Below are 8,222 nucleotides of genomic sequence, written 5' to 3' on the forward strand. Positions count from 1 at the left end.
TTGCTTTACTTTCCAATCCAAATTGAAACATTCACAGGGGAACTTACCTTTTAGCTAGGAAATTCTGTATTCAAAACCCTCAGCCAGGGTGGCTAGATGGCGCAGTGGATAAAGCACTGGCCCTGGAGTCAGGAGGACCTGAGTTCAAATCCGGCCTCAGACACTTGACACTTACTAGCTGTGTGACCCTGGGCAAGTCACTTAACCCCCATTGCCCTGCAAAAAAAAACAAAAAAAACTCTCAGCCACCTCCAATTTTCCCCCTTTGAATGATACCTAGAATTCTAGAAATCCAGGATTCAAAGGACCTTCCAAGATATTCAATTCTAAGTTCTAAGGCCATAGCCTCCTATGATATTATAAATTGGTTTTTTTCTTTCAATTTTTGGATTATTGTTACAATTTACATGTATATAACTGATAAAATGATTGCAAACTGTAAGTCTTCTCCCTTATAAGTCATCTCTAAGTAACACCTTGTTTTTGTGGCCCCAAATACTCCATACTGATTATCATTAATAGTAATAACAATAGAGGGCAGCTAGGTGGCACAGTGGATAAAGCACCAGCCTTGGATTTGGGAGGACCTGAGTTCAAATATGACCTCAGACACTTGACACTTACTAGCTGTGTGACCCTGGGCAAGTCACTTAACCCTCATTGCCCCACAAACCCCCCCCCAAAACAACAAAAACAAAAAAAATAGTAATAACAATAGCAGTCTTTACCAAATTAGGAATTACATTTGTTTTGGTGCGTATGTTTGGATTGGGGGGGAGGGGTTAGGCTAGCAAAAATATAGGTAGTACCTTTTTGGCTCTATGGTTGAGGATGTGAGATTTTTTTAAAGCATCACTGGTAGGCTAATATATATTAAATTGGAATAAATTATTAATCTCATAGGAAAAAAAGCTACTTTCTTCCTGTTTTTATATTAATTAGCACTTGTCAATATTTTGGCCTCTTAAGAATAAATTGCCATTTATGAGATTTTTCCATTCCAAGGCCCCTTCTAGTCCTGATGATTTGTGTTCTAAGGGCTCTCCTCCCCTATGATATCCCTTCTTCTAAGTGCTCTCCTAACTCTTTCATTTCCTTTTTGCCATGGCTACTCATAGGTCTGACATTCTTTGTACTAAAATCCTACTTCCTCTAAATCAGTCCCTGGACAGCTCTCAATTTCTCAATTCTAAACCCTTCTGACATTTCAGCTTGCACAATCTCATCTGGCTCAGGATTCTGAATTAGAAATTTCCTTAAAGCTCAGATACTCTAGGTTCTAAATTGTCTCTCAGATCTAAAATTCCGGCTTCACTTTCTATTCCCAATTGGAATATTTAGAGGTTGGACTTACCACCTAGCTTAGAAATTTTGTGTTCTAGGCTCTGACCCACCTCCAACTTTCCCCATTGAAAGGCATCTGGAAGCCCAGACATTCAGAGTTCTAAGGACTTTCCAAGACAGGACATTTTTGGATCTAGAAAAACCCTCCTTACTGTGATTTATAATTTTTAAAAGCTTTCCCCCCCATTAGATTATTATGATCTTCCCAGCTCTGATCATTTTAGTTCTAATACCATGTCCTCCTATAATTTATATATATATATATATATATATATATATATTTTTTTTTTTAGTGAGGCAATTGGGGTTAAGTGACTTGCCCAGGGTCACACAGCTAGTAAGTGTGTAAAGTGTTTGAGGCCGGATTTGAACTCAGGTACTCCTGACTCCAGGGCCAGTGCTCTATCCACTGCGCCACCTAGCTGCCCCTATAATTTATATTTTTAAATTTTATAATTGTTCATTTATTATTGACAGAAGGCATGCCCGCCAATTGGAATGGAATTGGAAGATCATTAAGGAAAGTTCATTAAGGTTCTTTTTTCCTTTCTTTTTTTTTTTGGTGGAGCGGGGGAAATGAGGGATAAGCAACTTCCCCAGGGTAAGTAAGTGCGAAGTGTCTGAAGCTGAATTTGAACTCAGATCCTTATGAATCCAGGGCCAGTGCTTTATCCATTGTGTCACTTAGCTGCCCCTGTTCGCTTATTCTTGATTATATTTTTTATTATAAGGCACCTACGTCTTATAGATATACTTATTTTGAAACATACATTGTTTCCCTTTTAATTCCTCTATGTAACACCTTATTTAGTAGTCAAAAAGATTTTATACTCATCATCATTAATAGTAATATCAATAGGGGCAACTAGGTGGTGCAGTGGATAAAGCACTGGTTTGGATTCAGGAGGACCTGAGTTCAAATCCAGCTTCAGACACTTGACACAACTAGCTGTGTGACCCTGGGCAAGTCACTTAACCCTCATTGCCTTGCAAAAATAGTAATATCAATAATAATGTTTAACAAAGAAGGAATACCTGTAATTGCATTTCTTTCTATGTGCCAGTATTTTTTGGTTTGGAGGATTTTTATGTAGCAAGCCAAAAAATTGTATTTCTATTATATCTTTTTGGCTGTATGGTTAAAGATGTGAGATTTTTTAAAAAGCATCACCACTGGGCTAACCTATAACTAATTGCAATAAATTATTAGTTCCATAGGAAAAATCTACTTCTTAATTTAAAAAAATAGTTGGAATTGGCTGATATTTTGGGCATCAAAGTATACATATTTAAATAAATTGTTGCCATTTCTGGTATTTTTCCTTCTGAGCGCCTTCCAAGGTTGATGATTTATGTTCTCAGAGACCCCCTGCTATCACATGTGGTTTTCTGTAGGACATGTCTAACCTTTGGTGTTCTAAGGTCTCTCTCCTCTCTGACAGCCCTACTTGTCATACCTCTCTCATCCTCTTCATGGCTACTTCCAGACCTAACATTGTGTGCCCCAAATCCCACTTCTGATCGTTTCCATTCTCAGCCTCTGAACATCTCCCTCTTTCTCAGTTCTAAAGACCCTCCTAACTCTGAAATTGAGGTTCTAAGCCTTCCTCCAGTCCAGGATTCTGGATTTAATATTTCCATTAAACTTAAACATTCTTGGTTCTGAGTCTCTTTCCAGATCTTACTTACCTTCTCTGCCCAATCCAAATTCAGACATTCAGAGCTGCAATTTCCATCCTACCTAGTAAAGTCTATATTCTATGTTGTCTGTGACCTTCATTCTTCCCTGAAGGCCAGACATCTAAGGACACTTCTAAAACTCTAGTTCTAGTTTCTAAAGACAGTGTACTCAGGTATACAAAGATTCTTTTATACATTTAAGTTTGTTAATACTATTGATTCCAGTACACTTGGCTTCTGCCTTGTCATTAAAATGACTTCCAAGCACACATCTTCTTCCTTTCAATTCCGAGGACTTAGCACCTACTTTTTTTTTCTCCCCGAATACTCCACTATCATTATCATTAAAAGGAATGTCAATACGTGTCTTACCTGATGAAGGGACTACAGGGTATTACACATTTTTCTTTTCTTGCTTTTTTGTCCTTATTGTTTTCAGGTCAATGAGTCACTGTCCTTTCATTTTGCAAGACTGGGTATCTGAAGACCTGGGTTTCATCGAAAGCATCACTCCTGTGGTAATATAAATTATATGAATGAATGAACTTCCCCAAAATACAATGGCTTCTTTTTTTTTTAAATACCTGGTCCTTCCCCATACTTTGGTCCACTAAGCACACAACCAAGAAACTTCCTTCCCAGCCACTCTATTTGGTGCTCCAGAGTTGACAATTTCCCATCTCCTGGTGCCCCTAGTTCTGCCATTCTCTGCCTTCCAGGCCCCTCTGACTTCTGAAATTCTGTATTCTAGAGGCTAGGACAGCTCTAATGTGCCTTGGTCTAAGTGCTTTCCTACTTATGTCATTCTCTGCTCTGTGGATACCTCCAGTTCTGACCTTCTCTGTCCCACTGGCTCTGGAAATTTCTTTTCTCAGGCTCTAGACATCTCTCACTTGCTGGCTTCTAAGGTCTCTCCCAGTACCTTTAGGGCAGGTTCTAGTGCCCCATCTTGATTTGGAAATTCTGCACAGTTCAGACAGTACCGGTTGTAAGTGAACTCCCAGTTCTGATATTCTAATGTCTGTGTACATTCCAAATTCTGACATTCAGAACCCATACTGCCCTATCCCTTCTAGAGTCTAGATTCCAAGCTCTCTCCCATGCCCACACTTCTCCTTTAAAGGGAACCTCAAAGCCAAGGCACTCGGTTTTCTAAGGAACCAGCCAGTCTGAAAGTTTATGTTCTAAAACTCTACCCTGCTATAAGTAGCTAATTTCCCCCCTCCCCATACCTCCCCCACGCTGTTTTTTTGTTTGTTTGTTTGTTTGTTTTTTTAGTGAGGCAATTAGAATTAAGTGACTTGCCTAGGGTCATACAGCTAGTAAGTGTTAAGTGTCTGAGGCCGGATTTGAACTCAGGTACTCCTGACTCCAGGGCCGGTGCTCTATCCACTGCACCATCTAGCTGCCCCCGCTGTTTTTGCAGTTAAAATTTTTTCAAAGCAGAAGTGGTGTCCCTTTAATATCTGTGTACGTAACACTTCATTTTTTTTAATTCACTATCATCATTATTAATATTGAGATCAGTCATTCTCAATGAAAAACTGCATTGATTGCATTGTCTTGGTATGCCTTTGGGATTTGTTGGTACTGAAACAAATAAACTGTATTTTTACCAAACCTTTTTGGCTCTGTGGTTATAGATGTGAGATTTTTTTTAAAAAAAGCATCAGGGGGCAGCTAGGTGGTGCAGTGGATAGAGCACCGGCCCTGGAGTCAGGAGGACCTGAGTTCAAATCTGGCCTCAGACACTTAACACTTACTAGCTGTGTGACCCTGGGCAAGTCACTTAACCCCAATTGCCTCACTAAAAAAAAAAAAAAAGCATCAGTAGGGGGCAGCTAGGTGGCAAGTAGATAAAGCACTGGCCTTGGATTCAGGAGGACTTGAGTTCAAATCTGGTCTCAGACACTTGACACTAGTTTTGTGACCCTGGACAAGTCACTTAATGCTTATTGCCCCGTCCCCCCCCCAAAATCATCAGTAGTTGTCTAAGCTATATTAAATTGGAATAAATTATTAATCTCATATGAAAAATCTTCTTTATTCTAATTTTTAAAAAAAATTACCTAGAACTGGCCAATATTTTGGCCCTCTAAGAATACAGATTAAAATAAGTCCTAGCCATTTGTGATATTCTTCATTCTAAGGACCCTGCCAAAGCTGAGAATTTATGTTGTCAGGGAATTTCTACCTACCCTCTGCAATAGTTTTTGGACCACTATCTTTTGACCTTTTTTTTAATATGTTTTGTTTTGTTTTGTTTTGTTTTTGCAGGGCAATGAGGGTTAAGTGACTTGCCCAGGGTGACACAGCTAGTGTCAATTGTCTGAGGCTGGATTTGAACTCAGGTCCTCCTGAATAAAGGACCAGTGCTTTGTCCATTGCTCAACCTAGCTGCCCTTGACCTTTTTTGTTCTAAGAGATCTCCTTGTTCTAATATCTCTCCTAAATGCTCTACATACTCTCTCATTCTCTTTTCCATGGCTACTCAAAGTCCTGATATTCCATGTGGTGAAATCCCACTGCTTCTGACTATTTCCATTTCCCGACTGAACATCTCCCACTCTCTCTGTTCTAGTTCTTCACAGCACTGACATTCTACCTTCTACTTTCTCGTTCAGCTCAGGATTCTGGAATCCAAATTTCCTTTCACCTCAGACAGTCTACATTTTAAGTTCCCTTTTGAGTTAATCCAATTTTGCTTGCTCATAAAGCAAAGCGCCTTCTTGGAGGCAGGCATGCCATGCTGAGCAATCCAGTGCCAATGTCTCACAATTGATTCCTAAGTTCTTCAAGAGATCTTGCGACTGTCCTTGTATGGCCTCTTCTGACCTCCATGTGAGCACTTGCCTTGTGTGAGTTCTTTAAAATAATCTTTTAGGCAAAACAAGGAAAGATAAGAAGTTTTTTTCTTAAAGGAGCAATGAAAAGAAATAAAAGAAAACAATAGACTGGGAAAGATAAGAGGTCTCTTCAAGAAAATTAGAGATATCAAAGAAATGTTTCATTAAAAAATGGGCATGATAAAAGACAAAAATGGTAGAGACTTAACAGAAGTAGAAGAGATTAAGAAGAGCTGACAAGAATATACAGAACTATACAAGAAAGAATATCACCAATAACCACAATGGTGTGGTTATTGATCTAGAGCCAGACATCCTGGAGAATGAAGTCAAGTGGGCCTTAGGAAGCATTACTAACAACAAGGTTAGTGGAGGTAATAGAATTCCAGCAGAGGTATTTTGTCTGACTCCTGAGAAGCAAGAAAAACTCCTGAAGTTAGCACCTACCCTCCCCATATCTCCATATCTGCTCTTATTCATTTAACAAGCATTTATTAAACACCTAGTATGTATCAAAAAAAGGTCAGAGGAACTAGAGACCAAATTGGAAACATTCATTGAATTATGGAGAAAACAAGGAAGTTCCAGAAAAAAATCTACTTCTGTTTCATTAACTACACTAAAGCCTTTGATTATGTGGATCACAAAAAATGTGGGAAGTCCTCAAAAAGATGGGATTACTAGATCATCTCACTTGTCTCATGAGAAACCTATATGTGGGTCAAGAAGTAATAGTGAGAACCAAAGAGGGAACAACTGATTGGTTTAAGTGTCACCTTATTTATTTAACTTATAAGCAGAGTACAGCATGCATAATGCCAGGCTGGATGGATTAAAAGGTGGAATTAATGTTGCTGGGAAAAATATCAACAATCTCAGACATGCAGACAATACCACATTGATGGCAGAAAGTGGAGAAGAATTCAGAAGCCTTTTGATGAGGGTGAAATCTAGCTTAAAGCTTAACATTAAAAAAAGATCTTGGCAATTGGCTCCATTGCTACCTGGCAAGTAGAGGGAGAAGAAATGGAAGCTAGGTGGCACAGTGGATAAAGCACTGGCCTTGGAGTCATGAGGACCTTAGTTCAAATTTCACCTCAGACACTTACTAGCTGTGTGACCTTGGGAAAGTCACTTAACCCCAATTGCCTTAAATATCTGGGGCCATCTCCAGCCATCCTGATGTATATCTTGCCACTGAACACAGATGGCTCTGGAGGAGAAAGCAAGGTTGGTGACCTTGCACAGACCTCCCTCATTTAAAAAAAAATCCAATTCGTTGCAAGTCATGACATCTGTCAGGGTCCTCTTTGATAATGAAGGACAAACAATAACAATATTCTTGGGCTCACAGATCACTGCAGATGGTAATGTAGCCATGAAATTAAAAGACACTTGCTCCTTAGAAGGAAAGCTACAGCAAATCTGGACAGCATACTAAAAAGCAGAAAGTTCACCTTGTTAAAAAAGGTCCATATAGTCAAAGCTATGGTTTTCCCAGTAGCAATGTATGGCTGTGAGAGCTGGATGATAAGTGGAGCACTACTGTGAGATTTGCCAATGCCAAAAGGCCCCAACCAGAGGAGATTGATCTAGATTGATTAAGTGAGACCGCCTGAGAGTGATTGACTAACCCATTTAAAGTTAATTAAATTGAAACCACACCTGGCCGGCACCTTAAGAGGGTATTGTTCTAAGAAGCTAAGGACTTTGAAGTCAACAATGAGACCACCCTCAAATACAGTGAACCAATGGATTTGGGTGACACTGACTGACTGACTGACAGCCTCTTCCAGGTAAGAGAAGCAGGAAGTAGGAAAGGCTGCTAGCTCTCTGGCTCTTTCTCTTTGGTGGCTGGAACCGAGGTGTTGGTGGCAGAAGGGAAGGAGAAGGCCAGGCTGAACTATTAGGGTAGATAGACTTTGCTATCTTTCTGAACTCCACATATTCTCTCTTTACTCTTTAATAAATACTTAATGCCAAACTTGGTACTAAGGATTCTAATTTATAAGTAAACCCTAGCTAGTTTTCCCTAAACTAGGGAAAGGAAAAAGGTGACCATACACATTAGATTTTAAATGTCACACAACTGATCTATGCTTTTGAGTTGTGATACCAGAGAAGAATTTTGAGAGTCTTTTGGACAGCAAAGAGATCAAATCAGTCAATACTTAAGGAAATTCATTCAGACTATTCACTGGAAGGTCAAATGCTGAAGCCAAATCTTAAATACTTTGACCACATAATAAGATGGGATACATTGGAAAAAGCCCTTGATGTTGGGAAAGATTGAAGGCAAAAGGAGAAGGGAATGGCAGAGAATGGGACAGATGCATAGTGTCATGGAAGCAA

This window comes from Dromiciops gliroides, chromosome X (genome assembly GCF_019393635.1).
Source record: "Dromiciops gliroides isolate mDroGli1 chromosome X, mDroGli1.pri, whole genome shotgun sequence".
In the NCBI taxonomy this organism is placed as follows: domain Eukaryota; kingdom Metazoa; phylum Chordata; class Mammalia; order Microbiotheria; family Microbiotheriidae; genus Dromiciops; species Dromiciops gliroides.